Genomic DNA, 22,471 nt, shown 5'->3' with positions numbered 1-22,471 from the left:
CCATACCTTTACCATGAAGTATTCGAAGGCCCTTCTCTCCAATATGCCCAAGCCTTTGATGCCACAACGTGGTCTTCTCTCCAGAGACCACTAGATTTTCTGCTCCACTTTTAGGAATCACGGAACTGTTGTACCCATCAACAACAATGCTACATTGCAGCTTGTACAGAGTTCCAATTCGAACTCCCCGCATCAATACCAGTGCCCCCTGAACCATCTTACAAGTATCCTTCTCGAACACTATTTTTACACCTGCATCATCCAGCTTGCTTATATGAATCAGATTTCTAGCTAATGCAGGAATATGCAAAACACCCGGAAGTGTTCTAACCCTTCCACCTTGCAACTTCAACTTTACTTTTCCACGACCAACGATTCTATCCTTCTTGTCATCCCCCAGGAAGACATCACCACCATCATATTTCTCATACTCGCAGAATCACTCCCTATGGGGAGTGAAGTGAAAGGATGCACCTGAGTCAATCAACCATGCCTCATGTTCTACATGTGTACTTGAAGAAGCCAAATACACATCCCCACCTTCATCTGAGGTGGTCTTTGCCTCTATAGAAGGAGCATCATCAAATCCCTTTCCTTTATCAAGAGCTTTAGATTTACAGTCCCTTTTGTAGTGCCCTCCTTTCTGCATTTCCAACACACCACCTTTACAAGCTTTCCTGGAGATTTAGATCTCCCACTCGATGACTTATTTTTGTTTCTGTTTTGATACCGTCCTCGTATAGACAAGGCATCACCATTCTGGCTCTCCATATTTTTCTGTCTCATCTCCTCTGTCAGCAAGGATGAGACTATTTCATCAAACTGCAAGGCAGTTTCATTGCTACCTATTGCAATAACCAGACTATCCCACAAATCTGGTAGAGAACAAAACAAGCTAATGCACTTATCTTCATCTAAAATTTTAATATCAATAGACAGTAACTGACTTACCATAGTATTAAATGCATTCATATGCTCTGTCATCGAGTCTCTATCTTTCATCCTCAGGTTATACAACTTTTTCTGCAGGAATAGTTTACTCACCAGAGAATTAGATTGGTACAGAGTCCCTAACTTGTCCCACAAATCCTTAGCCATAGCATCCCCTGATACATTCAGCAACACTGAATCTTAGACACACAATCGTATTATGCTCTTTGCCTTCTGATCTAACTTCTTCCATTATTCATTAGACACTCCCATTGGTTTAGTACCTGTATCTACCACGATCCACTGATCTTTATCCACCAACAGATCCTCCATCTTGAGTTTCCACAACTCAAAACTCTGACCATTACATTTCTTGATCTCCATCTTTCCACTGCTCACCATCTTCTTTCACCACCAGAATCGATCTCGCAGATCTCCCACTGAATAGGGTCTACCACAGGCCTGAGAAAAACCCCTCAGCAATAAAGGAGTCCCCTTGAAGCCAAAACAACTCTAATAAGAAATGTAGGTTTTAACCCTGTATAGAAATTACCTGCATACGAATTCTAAAACACAGAAAATAAACAATGTGAGATAATAACATATAAAACACATATACACAAAGATTTTCCCCTTGATCCCAAAACTAGGACTACCAGCTTGATTTTTCATTATTGCCCTTTCAAGGTTACAATATATATTTATACATGCTGAAGCATCCAATACCATGGACCGAAAACCATCGTGTCCAAAACCTTGGAACAAAAACCATCACGTCCAAAACCATGTGCGAAAAATCATGTATAAAACCATAGGTAGGTCTGCCCAACCTAATATAGTATCCAAAAACAAAAATTTCCGAGGCACTGCCCCAAACTCCATAGAATGGGGTTACCTGCACCTTTCAAACCCCTTGTGACCCTCCCTACTATGCAATCAGCACAATGAAGCGGGTGCTCTACCCCCCTTCTAACCCCCCGGTTAACTACGTGGGATAGTCATGGAAAGAATATAACACAACCCAACACATTGAACATCGAGGATGGTGTTCCACCAAGTGGGAGGGTTCTGTAACAACCCTAATAAAAATTCATGTAAATATATATATTACCAAGGTCATGGGACATGTATTCCAAGATGAATTGTGGGAAAAAATTCCTAGTAGGTGCCCATTTCAATTATTAAGGCTAAAGGAAAATGGAAAAGGCAATGAAAAAGGCTTTGGAAAGGAAAAATGGCATTTTTGGCAATTTATTTATGAAAATAATGGAAATTAGTAGAAAAGGAAGGTGAAAGGTCACAGATTTCATGTGAGGAGGAAAATGAAGGAAAATAATGGAAATTGAAGAAAATAAATGCCTCATTAATAAAAATGTTTCTAAGGATCAGTTGGTACCTTTTTTCAGTTCAGTTTTGGACCTCTCTCTCTATTCTCTCTCCCTCACTCCAAGATAAACTTTTCTTGGAGCACTTCAGCATTGGATCAAGAAAAGAAAATAAGGCAAGAGGAAGCAAAGATCAAGCAAGGAAGAGTAGGATCAAGCAGCTACGATGGGATTATTTTCATGTATCAAGTTGCAAGTATGATTTCCTTGCTGGATTTGGCATACATGGTTTTGCATGGATGTTCTTGTTTTTTTCTTGTTGTCATTGCCATTGGTTTTGCCAGGTGTGACAGTGTTTTTTAGCCTTGCCTTGCCATTTTTGAATAGCCATGGTGTGATGGGGTTCTGATGTTTTGGTTGAGATGGATTGTTGGATGGATCTGAAACTAAGTGAGGTGTAACTCCAAAAGTAAAGAACACATGGCTTACTGATCCCTAAACCTGACTCTAGATTGTGGTAAAGCCACTGGCCTAGTAACCCCTAAATCAAACAGTGGGTTGCGGTAAAGCAAGGTATTGTGTGGCTTGATGGGCCTAAGAATCCTTGCTTAGTGAATGATGGGATATGTTAAAGTCTACAGGTGGGTGCTCTCCATCAGGCCTAGGAATCCTAGAATGGATATGTGAGAAAGCCTAGAGGGTGGAGTCTTGGTTAGGGCCTACTGATTTGGTGTGGATTACGGTAAATCCCAATGACTAGCATATCAGTTTTGTCCTAGTGATCCCTGAATTGAAATGTGGATTGCGGTAAAGCCTAGAGAGTAGGAGATAGGAAAATTCCTCAAGGTGTAGGTGGAGAAATCTGGTCGCATCTAGGCTTGTTTATGGCCTAGGGATCTCGTGGGGATTGTGTTAAAGCCTAGTATTGTATGTTTATTATTTTGGCCTCGTGATCCAGTGAGGATTGTCGTTAATCCTGGTTCCATTGTTAAGGGTGAGGTGTTGTAGCCTCGAGAATCCCTGGTTGAGTTTTGGTTATGTGTCCCATATTCACGCTTGGAATATGACATGGGGGTGATTAGATGAAAGAAAGATTTGGTTCAGCCAATCTATGGTAGGGTGGTACATGGAAGTCCCAAACCTAATTGGCTTATTCATGCATTAATAAGATTTCCTTCTCCTCAGTATTTCATGTGTAAATATACCAGTTTATATGTGGTATTTATGGCTATTGTATCCTTGATATTTATGTTGGTTATATCGTGTTTATGAGCATGTTTTATGATAGTTATGATGTATGAATCTCATCATGTTGTGGTTGATAAATGAATGAAAAATGAATATATGACCTAATAGATGATAATGTAGCTAATGTGATAAGGCATCAATTCTTCCTTAGAAATCTCAGATAACTATGAGACCGATGTGCTCAGATCTGTTATTATGACTTGTAGGTTACATGTGCACAATGTGTGTGACGAAATGTCTTTCATGGTTAGGCTTAGTTAGGTCAATTCCTTGATCAGTTTTGTGTTATAGGGTTTCATTTGGTGTTATTTATTGTCTTGGAAATTCTCATCAAGCTCTGGGTAGTGGTTTGGAGACTAGCCCTAAAAACATGGCTTAAATCTCGCAGTCTTTGGCACAAAACTGGCTGAAAAATACTGTAGTCTCTCCCTTTCAAGCATTGTGGGAGCAACTGGAGGGTTTGAGTCACATGCATTCCCATGTCATGTGAGTGACTAGGGGTTTAATTCATTGAAAGGTTAGGTTAACTTGGGGGTTGGGCACCTCGAGTGGTAGATTAACTCTTGGGGGTCCTCTAGCACCTGAGGGAGGTCTGTAATGTGTTTGTTCATTGGTTCCACTTCCTTAACTGCACTTAGGGAGTTGAATCATATAATAGTAACTCTTCATCACATGTTTACTCTGGTGGATATGTTAGCTTGTGTAAATGTGGGAGGATGGTGTTATGGTGGAAACCAGGAATAAAGTCTATGGTAATTCGAATCCCTTGATTGGTTTGACTACTGATCAACCTGTTACTTCTACCACATCTCCATCGGATCCTACCCTAAATGAGATTCCTACTAAATTTATGATTAAGCCTCACAAGGGAATTATCCATAAATCCTCAATCAACCCTCGTGAAGAGTTGCACAAAATTATAGCATAGTTGAGGATCTAGCTCAAGCTCCTTCAACTATGTCAACTCTCGAGGTGTTGCAAAATTGTCCCACCCAAAAGAAGGATTTACTTTTTGAAATTGGATATATTGATCCCTCAGATTCTAATATTGTAGTTTTTAATCATGCGAGTCATACTCCTTGACTTCCATCCCAATTAGCTTTCGTGATTCAGTGTGTCGTTCAAGGTAAGACCATCCACCGAACCATTATGGACGGAGGAGCTTCAACCTATATCATGTCACTTTCATTTTGGAATGCCATTGGTTCTCCTCAAGTAAATTAGTCACCAAATACTCTAATTTCCTTTTATGGAATAGGCTTCAAGACTTACGTAGTTTTGAATTCATTATAAGTTGAATTAGATGGCAAGACGGTGTTAGTAGAAGTTGAAGTTATCATTTTAATGTTAGACTGCAACCTTCTATTGGGTCGTATGTGGGTTTATGCTATGAATGTTGTTATTTCAACATATTTCAAAATGATAGATTTCCCTCATAAGGGGGGGAATAATAGCCATTGATCAACCCACTTTCTTTGCCACCACTTCTCAATTTAATTGAAGCATCCCCCTTGTGCGAGAAACACCACATTTGTATCAACATGTCAGGGTGGGACTGCTTAAGGATTCTTCACTCATGGGAACCTTTTCACTTCCTCCTTTTCCTCATTGTTATAGACATTTTTGGGCACTACAACCCCAAGCATGAAATGTCCATAAACCAAGGGCTCCTAAGTCCCTAAAAGTGTTTTTCTAACCCCTAAAGGAACAAGGTCAACTGATTACAGCTTCTCCCAAAAGTTCTCCATGAAAAACTGCTCAGAATTGGTCAAAACAGGATCATTTCAGCGACTCCATAGGAAAAGTGCGTTGCATCTCACCTAAAGACACTGTGTGGGTGCGTTGCATTTCAAAAATCCCTTCTATGGGGTGTGATGGGCGAGAAGTGACAAATGGCAGTGTCATTCTGCGAGGTGGAGAGGCATGGAATCTTCCAGAAACTTCTCCTGTGACACTTGCCTCTTTGAATTCGACCAAGGATGAGTCAGAGATCATCAATCTCTGAGTGGAAGCAAGAACTATCAGAGGGAAGACACTAAATAAATCACAAGCTGACTCATCTCCCTTACAGATATCTATATATGGATCCCTCATCCCAGAGATCCAGAGGCTGGAATTTTGCATATTGTAAGGGATTGTTGTTACTTTCTTGAGACAACATCAGATTGTTGGGTGATCTAAGCTTTGTATGAGGTGAAGAGGGGCTTCCTTGCTGAGAGGATGATGCTGGGTCACAAAAACTGGTTGTAACTCCCTTGGCTCTTTCTTGTTTATCAATAAAAGCTATTCAAGTTTTCCTCCATACTCTTGTGTCATTTATGTTTTCTGCATTTGTATGGTAAATTTACATCTGATCCTAGATTGTTTATGATTATAGATCCATGTTCTTGTATGGTGCTATGCTACTGTGATCTTATAGGTACTCTGTGAAGCTGGGCGTGCAAGGGAACAAGTAGCGAAAGACTATCAAGAGAGAGAGGAATCGAACTAGGAGATTAGCGCAAGACAGAGGTTGGTCTTCTTTGTTATTCTCTCATCTATATTTCATAAAGGAAAAATGAAAGTAGCTTTACTTTGTTTGTTTCTAAGGTAGCTATCACACCTTAGTGGGATAAGCAGTTCTGTGTAGACACTTTTCCCTGTAACAAAATGGCGACTCCGCTGGGGATGAATTAGTTTGTTTGTTTATCTTCCTTGTTGTCTATTTTATAAACTTACAGACGGAGCCTGAAGTCGAGCCAGGTAGCTTTGGAACTGCATTTGCTATGCAAATGCAAAGTAGATAAATGCCGCTTCAGTCAATCTCCAAGATTTGCTTATAAATTAAACAACTGATTTACAAACTCTCTGATTTCCCCTTGTGGTAGCTCTTAGATCCTCCTTAGATCTACCCCTGATTGTTGCATTACTGATTACCATTTGCTCGGCCAAAACCCATGAACTGAACTGAAAACTGTGACCCGGAACCCAAGCAAAGTCTCGTCTCTGGCCCAGCATAGGTACTGTTCTGTGAATCTGAAATTCAGTGCACTTCTCGAGTGTAGTAGGTGTGCTGCATTTCAAATTCCATGTGTTACAGGTGCGCTGATCAGACTAGGCATTGTTCAGTTGGGTTTTTGTGATTCATTCTTTCCAGTTCTATTCATGAAGTTTACTGCCTGTGATCAGTATATCTCTGTTTGAAACCCCTTTTCCTTGCTGTTATTCCGCCTCCTTTGTACAAAAGAACTGTAAATGTTTTTGTGTATTTGTTGAGTTATTTTCAGTTCTCCTTTGCAAAAAGTAACATAATCGTACTGTCGTCCTTTGATTTGAAAGTGTCGCAAGTGTCATTTTCAGTCATAGGAAAGAGTTTGGTTGCTGTAGATAGTCGATTATCCTGTTACTATTGTATTTGGTCTGAATTTGTAATTTTTCTAGTGTCGAAAGCAAGTATTCATTTCCAAATCGTAAAGTGTTGTGATTGTCTCCATTTTTTATTTCGAAAAAAAACTTGTTGGTAATTGTCGCTTGAAAAGTAATTTAGATTTGTGCATTAGCTTTCTCTTTACCATTCACATACTAAGAAAGTCGAAAACAAATACATGCATGTTCATTTGCATTTAGACTATTTGATTGGTTTGATTTAGGACAGTGCATTTAGAGTGTGCTCTTTGCTCTTTGTGAAAGAATATTGTCTCTCTTTCCTTAGTAGCTAGGATTTTCATTGCACAAAGAAGATAAAACACTGTTTATCATCTTAGATTTCATTTTAGGAATTATACATCTACATCACGTGGTGAACCTGAAAGGAAAATTTCTTAAGCAAGATCAACTATAAAATAAATATAATGAATCTAACAACGCTTTGGAACCTAACGCACAACATCTAGAAGTCTAGGCTAGAGACGTATTCCAGCGTCATAAAGCCTGGTAACTGTTGTTCTCACTGATGGTTGGGTGATTCCTCCACTTTGAGATGATAAGTGCCAGTACAGACTTGTGCTCCCACGTACCGTCGAGTATATTTTGGGAGAACACAATAGGCTTAACCCTTTATCCATAGGAAGCCGTGTCTGCAGCCCTATCGATCGCAATGCACTGAACACAGCATTTGGAAAGATTGACTATCGTACCGTAAAAAGTATTCTGCAGTTTTGCGATTGGTTTGGTAATCCCTCTACCTAGATTTCTAGAGCAATCCCTTTCGTTCCTTTTCAGACTCCTTAATGGAAAAGGTCCATCTGAGCACTTGTCACTTTAGGCTCATTAAAAATCGAAGGTGACTAGAGTCATCTTTTGTTTTTTCTTGACTCTTTAAAATTGAAAAGACAAGTTGTGTCAAAGCGTCTAAGATTCATTTAATTTGGAAACATATTTCCCCTTTAATTTTAGTTGATCGAGTAATTCGCAATGGTGGAAGAAAGTCAATGGAAATCACTAGAAAATCTTTTGGATAGACTAGATATGTCTGAACAACCGTCGACATCCAGGACTGTGTCATCCGACGCAGCAGCAGCAGAGCCTCCTGCTGCTACTCCAACGATGTTCGTTGGTATACCATCTGTCCCGGCAAGTTATCAACAACAAGTCGGAGTCCAATCAGGGACTGTTTCGACGACATGGTCAGTTCCTATTTCTTCATCCGGATTATCATCTGGTATTTCTTATGTTGAAACTCAACAAATTGATCCAATGTGTCTTCAAAGGCCAATCTACCCTTTAAGTACTGGATTTCCACCATATGGAGGACAATATGCCTTTTCATTGTTCCCTCCCAGAGAACAACCATATGGGAGTTTACAACAAAGTTCAGGTCAAACTGGAATTACATCCAGTGGTTGGGTACCAATACTACCTCAGCAACCAAGGGTTGTATATTCAATGCAACCAGTCCACCCTGTGTCGAATATTCCCACTATACTTGCTATGGTGACTGCGTCACAAGTACAAGCGCTACCTATCGTATGTCAACCCCAAGTTTCTCAGGTTGCAATACAACAGCCTCTTGTCTCAACGACTCAATCACAACCTCAAGTTAGTGCCTCCTTATCTGGAGCGACTCAGGCTCAAACAAGTACTATGACTTCTCATCTTGGTCAATCATCCAGTATTGGGCAACAACAAATGATCCAACAACCATGGCTGATTCAATCTCAACAACCGCCATTCCAGTAGTCATATCAAGGACCTGAGCAACAAGTCTTTGTAAGTAATGGGCAATTGCATTTCCAAAGCGGTTATCAACAACCATATTATAATGGTTATGCCCATCAACCTTTCAAAGTTGCCAGCATCAAATACATTATGCTGGTATGCAAAGACCCACTGCTCAGGCGATTCCATCCTATCCTGGGTATGCTTCGCCTAACCTGAATCAACAGTTGCCCTTTGTAGCAACTCTAGAATTACCAGATCTAAACCAGCTGACGAATGATCCAATTGCTTATGCCCCTTGGTGGCCAGCGATTCCGCATAAACTTCCGTCAGATATTCCTAAATTTAATGGAAATCTGGGTGAAGACCCGTCAAATCATGTGATGACATTTCATCTGTGGTGTTCATCAAACACCCTAAATGATGATTCGATTAGGCTTCGCCTTTTTCAGAGAACGTTAACTGGTCCAGCAGCAAAATGGTATATCGAATTACCTAGAGCTTCGTTTGATAACTTCAGTACCCTAGCCACAACCTTTTTAACCCATTTTCAGCTACCGATAAGGTACGAAACGGGAACAAAACTTCTTACCAACTTCAAGCAAACAACGGCCACTCACATATCTGATCATATTCATGAGTGGCAACGTCGTCGCAGAATGGTAAAAACATATGTTCCTGATCAGCTGCTAGCTAAATGGTTTATTAAGTCATTATTACCTTCTATCACAGAAGATGTGGCAAAAGGAGGAGTCGTCACTGAAGAGAAAGTTATTGCTCGTGCACAATATCTAGACTTGATCTATACTCAGTTTGGCATGCTCTACGATAAAATACCTGATGCTCCTAGATCGGAATTTTCTGTTCCTCCCCCTCCTAAATCAAACAAAGACTCTCATGCTGGCAATGGCGTGATAGGTACGACAAGCATGAAATCAACAAAGGCTACATCTGAGAAAGCCCGTAAGATTTCTCATCAAAATGCAAATGAAGAACTTCTTGCCTTGGAGGTGAATGTCGTGTCGACCGACAAGGGCAAACAACTGAAGCAACCAGGGGGCAAGAAGAAAAATAAAGGGAGAAAAAAGAAGCAGGATGAGTCATCTCCTGAGAAACCTTCTGCAAACCCTTCTGGGAAAAGGAAACCCCCTGTGGGGTGTCAGATATGCGATGAGGATCATCGGATGAGAGATTGTCCACATAAAGCTGAAGTTAAGAAACTCTTTAAGAGTTCAAAAACCTCAGCAGTATTGACTGATCCGTTTCCAAACCTGGGAACCAAACTGGTTGCTAATCAAAATGCTTCTCGATCCCAAGTGTTTATGTTGTCTATCTCAAAGCAGCAAAATGATGCTTTGACAAGGAATAAAGATTACGGGAATCCACAGCTGTTGAATAACAAGGCTAATGAACAACCTAGTAGTTCGACAACAACTTTGACCGAAGTTGTGCCACCCATCATTCCTGAACCAATGATAAAGCTGCCAAAGGGAGTAGTACACAAATCAACATTTAATCCTCGTGCCAAAGTAGCACATAATTATAATATAGTAGGGGACCTGGCCCGATCGTCATCCGCTATGTCGACACTTGGGGTACCACAAAATTGCCTCTCCCAAAAGCAAGATCTATTATCAATAATAGGTGGGATTGACCCAACGGATTCCAATCTTGTATCCTTTAATCACAAAGGATATGACCCTCAATTACTAGATCAACTAGCTTTTCTTATTCAAGTGAAGCCCTCAACAAAGCTGTTAATCGAACAATTATTGATGAGTGGGCATCTACATGTATTATGTCGATGAGTTGCTGGAGAAATTTAGGCTCACCACCCTTGTCGCAATCATCAACAATGTTAAAAGCATTTGATGGACGATCATACACTCCATACCGGATTTTAAGTAACTTGCAAGTTGAACTAGGGGGCAAAACTGTAGAAATTGATGTTGAAGTAATCGACGAAAACCTCGATTACAACATCCTACTGGGAATGCCCTGGATACATGCCATGGCCGCAGTTGTGTCGACCTACTTCAAGAAGATTGCATTTCCCTTCCAAGGAGGAATTACAATCATCGACCAACAAACATTTCTCCCCAACAGTTCACAAGTTATGGGAAGCATTCCAATGATCCATGGAAGCAATCATTCGCTTCAAAATATTGGAGTAGGCCTCCTAAAAGACCCTACCTTAATGGGTACTTTTTCCCTACTTCCTCCGACTAATTTGGCGGAAGTGGCCACAGTGGAAACCTGCAATAAGAAATCTTCTATATCTAATGGATTCGGAAGATTCCTAAACATTTTGTCAGCATGGATCATCGCCATTTTAGAAATATTGTAGAAATCAATTTTCTTGGCCTGGGGGGCAAACCCAAATCAATGCTCATCGAGTGTTTGGATAGATAGGTCTAAGGAATATGGTACCTATTCAGGTCCTTGGTCGCATGTACATTCTACAGATGAAGGAATCATTCAACCAATGATGATAGGAGAGGCACCATGGGCAGATTACCACCATCGCTCCCATCTTCCGGATTACCACGAAGATTATTCCAGCAGCCTTAATCATCCATCAGTTTTTGATTTTACATCAAATACTGTAAATACGATGGATTTCGAGGATGGTTCTTATCTCGTGTTGACCTCGTTAAAAAATGAAACAAGGATTCATGATGATAGTTCTTTTACTGTGTCAACCTCATTAAAAAATGAAACAAATCCCCTTACCGAATCTCAAAGGTAAACCTTCATTCCAACCACCGAGTTGAATGCAATGAAGCTTGGGGGGCATGCACCTCGATTTGCGTTATTATGCTGGGGGCATGCAAACTTATCACGAGAAGTGTTACTGCAGGGTTCAAGCTCGTTAAAAAATAAACCCGCCACGAGCAATGTTACCACAGGGTTCAAGCTCGTTAAAAAATAAACCTTCATCGAGCAGTTTTAGCACATAGTTCAAGCTCATTAAAAAATAAACATAAGCCATGAGCAAATGTTTCCCCCCGCGTTTAAGCTCATTAAAAAAGGAACTATTTTGTGGTAAATAACCATCGTGAATGTAGTACTTCAGCCTTTAAAAGCCTTGGTCGTGTTCTCATCATCACCTCCACTCTGTATTGGCCGATCATTCACCTCCATTTGGTTGTTTACCCCTTTTGAGGAACAGCTGCGAAGAGTGATCTCACTAGCCATCCTTGTAACACTGCCGTGATTGGAAAATTCCAAACCTTACCTGGAATCAGCTACTACCCAATTTTATCACTCGTTCCTCAAAAGACGAGTCTCCTTTAAGCTATTTTCAACTGACTCGTAAAATATGAAAAGATTGCCGAGCCATTGGCCTTTCCAGCTCGTTAAAGGGACCGGAAGTTCTATCCCTCCTCTAAATTTTAATCTTTTTGGACCTGAGGGATTATTACACAAAAAGATCGAACGCTTGTTTTGTTCGGCTCGTTAAAAGTATCGAAAATTCATCCCTTCTGTATTGTTTTATACTTTTTCGGACTTAAGGGATTAGATGACGAAAAAGGAATTTTGGAGTTTCCTTTATGTTCCTTTTCAGACTCTCTAAAATTGAAAAGGACTAAGTTATCTTTGTCATTAAACTCATTAAAACCTAATAGCGACAAACTTGTCCATAGTAGACAAGAACGAGTTTCACTATCGCTAGGCTCGTTAAAACATAGCGATGGGTTTGCCCGAAGGGAAAATTATAGAACAAGCATATGTTATCCTCCTCAAGCTTGACAAAAATAAAGAGGTACTGGTCAACAATGACTAGGGAAAATTGGGAAGAAAACTTGAAGAAACTTTATTGGTAGCAAGTCGCTCTTGAACATGACACTTTCACTCTGCATCCAAGTCGGGTTGGGTTGTCTCATTCACCGGTCACATCACCATGGTCCCATCACACCATCCACATTTGGGGTTAATGCTACCAGTCCATCACGTCAGTGTCGCTGATATGTTCAAGAGAAGTCATTCAGAGAATTCACCTGTGTCTCACCCGCTAGAATACATTTACACTCCATTCTTTCATGACCGCCACCCTAAACCGTATGTCATCAGATCGTTTTCACCTCCATTAAAATCATTTGCTCTGTTCCGTGTCATTGATGTGGGATTCATTAAGGCCCTCCTATGATGGACCGCTTCTTGTCGACATCAGCTCATTATCCAAGAAGTCGATCTAGGAACACCCCGTTCAGTACTTTGAAGCTTGCATGCCTCAATGGCAAGTTTCTCACTTCTGGCGACAGGTTTACATCAATGGCCTTCGACCGAAAGATTTTGCATGGTGTTCGACGCCAAGTCCTTTATTCACACCACGTGAATTGTACTGCAGTACCTTGAGGGTCATTATCATTATCGGTGATTCCTCTTGCGCCTGTTAACAACTTACATCATTGGCTGGTAATCAGGCGATGTCTTTCCATGTTCGACTCCAGAACATCTCTCACATGGATAGACTTGTACTTCGAGTGAAGATCGAATGAGATTGAAGACCCCAGATCTAGTTTCATCCATCTGGGCTGTGATATATATTCAGGGAAATAAAGACATCAAATGTACATCATTGCTGCACAGATGATCATCCAATCAAAGGGATGATGACTCTACCAGAATCATCAGTCTACACTCAGACGATTGTCTGTCCTATGTACACGAAAATGGATTTATAAAGCTGAGCATGGGAATGCCCGCCTCAGCTAGATCATGAAAATATTATGAAGATAATGTATTGTATTGTATCTTATTACAGGTCTCCTCCCAGCTTGAAAGAACTTCGGATCCTCATAATAAAGCATTTCACCCGACATCAAAAGATTAACGACCTCATGCTTTAGGGGGCAACTCTTATAGACATTTTTGGGCACTACAACCCCAAGCATGAAATGTCCATAAACCAAGGGCTCCTAAGTCCCTAAAAGTGTTGTTCTAACCCCTAAAGGAACAAGGTCAACTAATTATAGCTTCTCTCAGAAGTTCTCCATGAAAAACGGCTCAGAACTGGTCAAAACAGGATCATTTCAGCTACTCCATAGGCAAAGTGTGTTGCATCTCACCTAAATACACTGTGTGGGTGTGTTGCATTTCAAAAATCCCTTCTATGGGGTGCAATGGGCAAGAAGTGACAAATGGCAGTGTCATTCATCGAGGTGGAGAGGCATGGAATCTTCTAGAAACTTCTCCTGTGACACTTGCCTCTCTGAATTCGACCAAGGATGAGTAAGAGATCATCAATCTCCAATTGGAAGAAAGAACTATCAGAGGGAAGACACTAATCAAATCACAAGCTAACTCATCTCCCTTACAGATATCTATATATGGATCCCTCATCCCAGAGATCCAGAGGCTGGAATTTTGCATATTGTAAGGAATTGTTGTTAGTTTCTTGAGACAACATCAGATTGTTGGGTGATCTAAGCTTTGTATGAAGTGAAGAGGGGCTTCCCTGCTGAGAGGATGATGCTGGGTCAGAACAATTGGTTGTAACTCCCTTGGCTCTTTCTTATTTATCAATAAAATCTATTCAAGTTTTCCTCCATACTCTTGTGTCATTTATGTTTTCTGTATTTGTATGGTCGATTTACATCTAATCCTAGATTGTTTATGATTATAGATCCATGTTCTTATATAGTGCTATGCTACTGTGATCTTACAGGTACTCTGTGAAGCTGGGCGTGCAAGGGAACAAGTAGCGAAAGGCTATCAAGAGAGAGAGGAATCGAACTAGGATATTAGCGCAAGACAGAAGTTGGTCTTCTTTGTTCTTCTCTCATCTATATTTCATAAAGGAAAAATGAAAGTAGCTTTACTTTTTTTGTTTCTAAGGTAGCTATCACACCTTAGTGGGATAATCAGTTTTGTGTAGACACTTTTCCCTGTAACACTCATCCCCTTCCCGACAGCTCTAATATGGTTTCCTATGTCAACGTGATATATTCTTGTACTATTCCATCTAATCCTTGTATTTTACTAGATGAATCTATTATTGACATCTTTGGTGAATGCATGTCACTCAACCTGATTGAGCTCGATTATGATGCCATCTATTTAGCCTATGTGACACATTCTGATTTCTCCTCTTCGATCAATTGGGTTGATCATTCCTTATATTGCAACACATCCTTTGATCCCTTATTTGGTACATTTTCTATTGATGAGAGTATCATGGATATCATGATACCAGATGATGCATTGTGGGATGACCATCACCATCGTTCCTCCATGCCAAATTCCTCAGAGGATAATATTGGTGATCTCTATTGGCCCAATTTCATTAAGATGTCTGTGAATTCTAATCTATCCATGATATTTATTTTGAGAGGAATTTGTCCAATATTGAAGAGACTATCCCTCTATATATTTCAATCAAACCCAAAATTGTCAAGAATGTACATATTGGTGCATCTTGTTCTCCCGATGAGATCACGACCTATAAATCCCTTTTCAAATAATGTAGATACATTTTCAAGTCTTGGTCTTATGAAGATATTATAGGTATTGACCCAAACATTGGTGTACCTAAAATCAAAACATATCCTAATGCTAAGCCTGTTCGGCAGTGCCTTCGTCCGTTCCATCTTAAAAAGGCTCCTACTATGAAGGGTGAAGTTGAAAAGCTTCTACATGCTGGATTCATTTACCTAGTACCTCTAACTGATTAGGTGTTGAACATTTTTCTTGTCATGAAGAAATAGGGAACAATCCACATGTGTGTCTAACAATAGAACATTAATCATGGTTGTCCTAAGGACAATTATCCTACCTTTTTTATCAACCATATCATTGATGATTTTGTTGGAAGTGAAATATTATCATTTATGGATGGATTTTATGGCTACAATCAGATCAACTTTCTCCCATCGAACCAACATAAAAATGCATATATTTTTCCATGGGGAACATTTTCGTATCGAAAGCTCCCTTTCAGATTGAAAAATTTTGGGGCAATGTTTCAGAGGGAAATGAATTATTTCTTTCATGACATTAAGCACATCGTACATGTAATGCCCTCCTCCCACATCTACCCTACGCAAGTAACTGGCCAACCAGGGTAAACATATGACAATAATTTACTATGATATGATATGACTCTCTATGTGTCATTTAAGGAAGTGGAACTGTCATAACACATCACATAGACCTTCCACATCAGCAATAGAACTCACAGGAGTCATCCCAACCATGCAAGAAACCATCCCCTGAGACCAACTGAATTTTTAGTGCATCAAACCCATAGACACACCCTCGATATGGACAAGGGTGTGTCTGGGAGGCTCCAGAAGCTCCCACAACAAGGGTAAGGCAACTCCCATCGACGTTTTTCCGTAGTGCTATGCCTGTGACTCTGAGGTTTGTGCCACGTTTTCATGCCTAGAGCCCTAGTCACTACCTAGACCTCAATGATAGGTTCAGAAATGAAATTTCATAGTGGAACAAAGATACATTTGAAGAAACATCAATAAGGACTAGAATAGACCCCTACTAGCCATGATAGACATTTATTCAAATGTATCACAGATATAAATCTACAGGTCTTAACAATATACCAGAGCATAGGGGTCTCATACTTATAGGAGATTCACTATGAGGCATTGTTTCCTTATCACATTAGCTTCATTATCATCTATTAGGTCATAGGTTCATTGTTCATTCAAATACAAATAAAAACATGATGAGAGCCATACATAGCCACTGTCATAATACATGTTCATAACAAACATAATAAGAATAGAAATATCAAGGAAACAATAGCCATATAATCCACATATAAATCAGTGTAATACTCATGAATTAACAAGGAGAAATAATCTCATATTAATAATGCAAAGGCCAACTAGGCTTGGGACTTCCATGAACCACCCGATCATAGATTGGCTGAACCAAATATTTTTTTCAGCTAATCACCCCCGTGCCTTATTCCAAGCATGAATGTGGGACTTAAAACCAAACTCAACCAGGGCTTCTTGAGGCTACATCACCTGACCCTCATCAATAGAACCAAGCTTTACCGTAATCCATCTCGATCGCTAGGCTATAAAACAAGCATGGATAACACTAGATTTCTCCACCTACACCGTGAGGAATTTCTCAGTCTCCTAGTCTCTAGGATTTACGGCAATCCACACCAGATCACTAGGCCCTAACTGAGACTACACCTTCTAGGATTTACCATATATCCCGACATTTACCAGCAAGGATTCCTAGGCCCAATCAAGGGAAACAACCTCTATGCTTTACCGTATATCCCTCTATTAACTCGTCGAGGATTCCTAGGCCCAACGAGGCACACAATACCTTGTTTTACCACAACCCACAATCTGATTCAGGGTTCACTAGACAAATGGCTTTACTACAATCAACAGTCTCATTCAGGGATCACTATGCTATGCTTTCTTTGTTTTGGAGATCCACCTCACTTAACTTCGAATCCATCTGGAAATCCATCTCGACAAAAACATAGAACCCCATCACACCATGGGTATCCCAAAATGGTAAGGCTAGGATGAAAACACTGTCATACCAGGAAAAACCCATGCCATGACAGCAAAGAACCACATGCAATCCCATGCATGCCAAATCTAGTAAGTAAATCACACATGCAAATCGATACCTACAAAGAATCTTGTTGTAGTTTCTTGATCCTACTCTTGATTGCTTGTTCCTTCCTTCCTCTTTCCTTCTTTCAGTTTATTGATCCAATGACAAAGTGCTCAAAGAAAAATATAAGTTACCAAGAGTGAGATAGAGAGAAAGAATAATGAGACAGCTCCAAATCTGAACTGACAAAATGTTACACTGAAAAAGGTTACCCACTAATCCTTAAAAGCCTTCTTATCAATGAGGCCTCTATTTTATTCAATTTCCATTATTTTCCTTGATTTTCCTCCACACATGCAACATGTGACCTTTCACATTCATTTTATCCTAATTTCCATTATTTTTAAATAAATGTGCCAAAAAGGCCTCATCCCTTTCCAAATCCTTTTCCATTTCCTTTTCCAAATTCCTTAGCCATAATAAACAAATCAATGCCCACACTAGGATGTCTTGCCCAACATTCAACATGGAATAAGTATCCCATCAACCATGGTTATTATTTTTTCCTTTATTAACTTTTACATAGAATTTTGACCAGGGGTGTTATAGTAAAATCATATTTGGATGACTGACCTACTCACTCGAAACATCATGTTGATCATCTGATGCATCTTATTGCTATAATTTTACGTTGTCAGCATTATAAAAATAGACTCAGTCCACATAATTAGTTTTTTTATGTAAGCTTCGGTTGACTTCTCAACTTCATTATATTGAAGTAAGGAATTCGTATTAACCCATTGAAAGTCCATGCATCCTATATTTGCCAACTCCTTCCTCTTTTGTTCATCTTTAATGACTTGAAGGGAAGGCTAAATTTCTATGAGATTTGTTCCCAACAATGAAAAATTGACCAAAGGATTTACACACTTGTTAAAGAAAGGGGTTCCCTTCCAATGGGATGACACTGCCCAAAAGGCGTTTGATGCCTTGAAAGATGTTCTTGTTTAGGCATCATTTAGAACACCCTCCTCCCACATCTACCCAAGAAACCGGCCACCCTAGGTAAACATATGATGAGATGCTACCATGATATGATTCAACCTCCTAGGTAACCTTAGGTAAATGGAATTGAAAAAAACACAACATACAAACCTCCCTCATGTGCTTCAAGACCCGAAGAGCTAATCCACCACTCGAAGTGCCCAACTCCCGAGTTAACCTATCATTTATATGAATTAAACCCAAAGTCAATCCCATGACAAGGCATGCATGGGACCAACAACCCAAAGTCACTCTCAGAGGATTTCTTTTTAGTGACCAGAGACCCAAATTGTTAGTGTTATGCCAGCGACTTCAGTATTTGAGCCACTTTTTTAGGTGTAGAGACTAGGTCACTACCCGAAATTGAACCATCTCTCTAAATCATTAAAATAACATGTAAATGATAGTACTAAAGCAAATAGTTTTTTAATACCTTGACAGGACCCTTACTAGCCACTAGCCATAACAGACATTTTGTCAAACACTTAGTAAATATGCAACTTACGGGTGTAAATAATAGATCTGAGCATAAGGGTCTCCTACTTATATGAGATTCGCTACCAATAATTGTATCCTTATCAAATCAGCTTCCATTTCATCCATTAGGTCATAGATACATTGATCGTTCAATAATAAGTAAGAACATGATGAGAGCTACTCATGGTTGTTGACATAAAACATATAAATAACCAACATAGTAGGGATAGAAATACCAGTGAAATTACAACCATATAAGCCACATATAATCCTTCATAATTCTCATAGAGATAAAAAGGAGAAATAACCTTTCATTAATGATGAAAAACCAAACCCGTGATGGGACTTCCACATTCCACCTGACCATAGAATGGCTGAGCCAAATCTCTCTTCAACCATTCACCCCTGTGCCATATTCCAAGCATGAAAGTGGGATCTCATAGAACACATCATTCAAAAATCATCTAGGGCTTCCAAAGGCCATCCACCTCAACCCATCAAAAAGTGATTCCAACTCACGATCGGCCATCACAAAACCAACATGAGATCAGTCTCTATCCCAACCTTTTAGGGCTCCAGAGTGTTTGTATTAACTCATCTTCCAGGACTAGTAACTCAACCCACAAATTTTACTGAGCTCCACACTATCTGTCCAACCTCCAAGACTAGTAACTCAAACCATGAAGGGCTCCAGAGCGTTTGTCCAACCAAGGCTCCAGGACTAGTAACTCAACCAAACTTGTTATAGGGCTCCAAAGCATTTGTCCAACCAAGACTCCTGGACTAATAACTCAACCCAAGCCATTATAGGGCTACAAAGTGTTTATCCAACCAAGGCTCCAGGAACTAATAACTCAACCCAAGCTAAAGGAAACATGAGAACCAACCAGAACACAAAAATGAAAATAAACCCACAATCACCATGGCTATCTAGGAAATGGCAAGGCTAGGAAAATCCACTATCAATCTAGGAAATCCTCCATGCCAATGACAGATCATGAACAATAAACTACATGTATGTGCAATCCATGTCAAAAATAGTGAGTATAACATGCATGCAACTTGATACCTATAAGAAAACCCGATGTAGTTGATGATCTTGATGTACTCTTGTGCTTTCCTCTTCTTTGTTTGCCTTCTTGCTCCAAAGGTCCAAGTGTGCCACACTCTCCAAGAGTGCTCCAAGAAACTATAAGTGTCCAAGAGTATGAGAGAGAGAGAGAGAGTAAAATAGAAGAGAGCTCCACCAAAACCTATCAAAATCCTACCAACTGATCCTCAAAAGTCTTTCTATGAATGAGGCCTCTATTTTCCTTCATTTTTCTCCTCACATGCAACCTGTGACCTTTCACCTCCTTTTTCTCCAAATTTCCATTATTTTCATAAAAGAATGCCAATTAATGACTCATGCCTTTCCAAAACCTTAGCCATTTCCTTTGCCAATCCCCTTAGCCACAATAAACTGAATCAATGCCCACTAGGATATTTCTCCCACCATTTACCTTGGAATACGTGTCCCATCATCCGTGGCCTTATATATATTTTTACATGGATTTTTAACCAGGGTTGTTACAGAACCCTCCCCCTTGGGGGAACACATTCCTCAATGTTCAATTACACCTATAACCAACAAGACTGTTGAAAAAAAAACATGTTGCCCATGGAGATTTATAACATAGCTCGTTGCAGTATTTACAATTACCATCTGCTAAAAAAATCATCACAACATACCGCATAGTGGAGCTTTATAACACAACTGATTACAGTATTTACAATAATCACATATACACATACAAATTTTCTTTAACTAGCAAATAACCATACCTTTTATGGAGCTTTATAAATCTAGCTCGATAGAGTATTTACAATAATATACGCATATAAAATTTTTATAAATAAACAAATAAAATATATGATGCCTACATCCGCAACAAGGGAATCTAGAGGCTCACACCTCCACACTCAAGGTAGTACCAGGATTCAACTCCTTCTCAGGAATTCAATAATCTACTACCACAGTCAAAGCTACATCCAATGTCTAGCACTGCAATCCTGCACCATTTTTCCTCTCAGTGAATAATTATCGGCTCGTTGTTCCAGGGAACACTCCCAATGTGCATCTGATTCCATCTGTAAATGCTCATGACCAAAACAAATCCATCCCCAACCTTCCCTTCTCTGCTACACAGTCCCTCGGGAAATCCAGTCAACCCTACTATGTAGTCACTCACCTTCGAAGTTTGACTAGCACCCCCATCATGGGCAGTCCATCCCTTAGCAAGGCTTCCTTGCATAAGAAGATACAAAAACCAAGACATATACCTGCCTCAAAACCATCATAACAGTCATAGCATGCTCATGGAAATTAACGGACACTATTGGGTATCAGTGTGCCACAATGGCCCTCCTCTTGAAGTGTGTTACCAAAATACTATTGCATGTTCCAATTTTTCTTTTGTTGTTCTCGCTAATGCTTGTTGTCAGTTTCAACCACCCAACCGGCATGTTCATGCATTCCTGTTCCAAGTACATAACTTCCATTAGATTCAAAATAAATCGAAATAACTTCAAATCACGCCTCATTGGTAGCTCACCAATAAGGTACACTTGCAACCCTATTTACTTCCTATCACAAGAAGTCGAACTAGCATCATGTATAAAAACATCACATTAGATTAGCTCAAAACATAACCATCATATATCAAAATCATAAATCACATGTAACCATCATAAACTAGAATCATAGATCACATGTAATCTTCATAGACAAGAATCATAAATCATATTCATACTAAAACAGAAATAAAATATTGATACTTATCCTTCATCGATCCTTACTTCTACCTTTGTACTTGTGTACACACACCAGATCGGTTTCCACACCCAAAAAACATCGAGTGCCTTTTCTTCCACTAGGTGCCCATATGCATAGTGTGCATCACACATACACAACCACACATGCCATACAACACGATGCAATGCATGCACCTATACCTGAGAAACAAGACATACACCTACACCTAGTGTACGTACATATACATGCACAATGTACATCATAAGACATGCATCCGCGCACAATGTGCACCACCACAAAATGTGATCCGGATTTAAACAAGAACGCAACAAATTACAGAGATAACCATATACACAAAGATGCAGCGGAAATAATACTTCATTTCATTAATGGAAAATACTGAAATATGCTTACAACCAGAAATGGAAATAAACCAGCTAGGGCGATGGTAGCTTATCTCTGAGAAGAGATGTGATGGCTACATGCCTCTGAACTGTGTTACAATGAGACTCGAAAGCCTATTTATTGTTGAGAAACAATGGAAAAACCCTTAACATTCCAAAACCTAACCCTAGGAGATGAAATGCCAAACTGTGGGCCCCGTTTGGGGTAAATTGGTACATCAACTTCCCGGGGTCGTAACTTTGGCATATGATCTCCGTTTGATGCGTACAATAGCTCATTAGAAAGATCTATCCGAGCACTATCATTGTTGGAACGGGAAACATCGGTCCATTCCATGGGTCCAATCCATGGACCAATGTTGCCCCCAGATTCCCCAAAAAACGTCGTTTAGGGCCTCAAAACGGCTCCGGAAGTTGAGGACCCGAAAAACTGCTAAAAATAGTAAGTTGTGCTACAATTAAGGAAACTGAAAATGCTAAGAAAGACAATGGTGGGGGTCCAGGTGGACTTGGTAGGTGGCCACCAATATCCACCTGGATCATTCCTCCCCCCTTAGGAA

Source organism: Pinus tabuliformis, chromosome 4_2 (assembly GCF_031772625.1).
Source record: "Pinus tabuliformis cultivar Carrire ecotype Pingquan chromosome 4_2, CPIR1, whole genome shotgun sequence".
In the NCBI taxonomy this organism is placed as follows: domain Eukaryota; kingdom Viridiplantae; phylum Streptophyta; class Pinopsida; order Pinales; family Pinaceae; genus Pinus; species Pinus tabuliformis.
The sequence above is the reverse complement of the archived record's forward strand: the minus strand, read 5'-3'. Positions refer to the sequence as shown.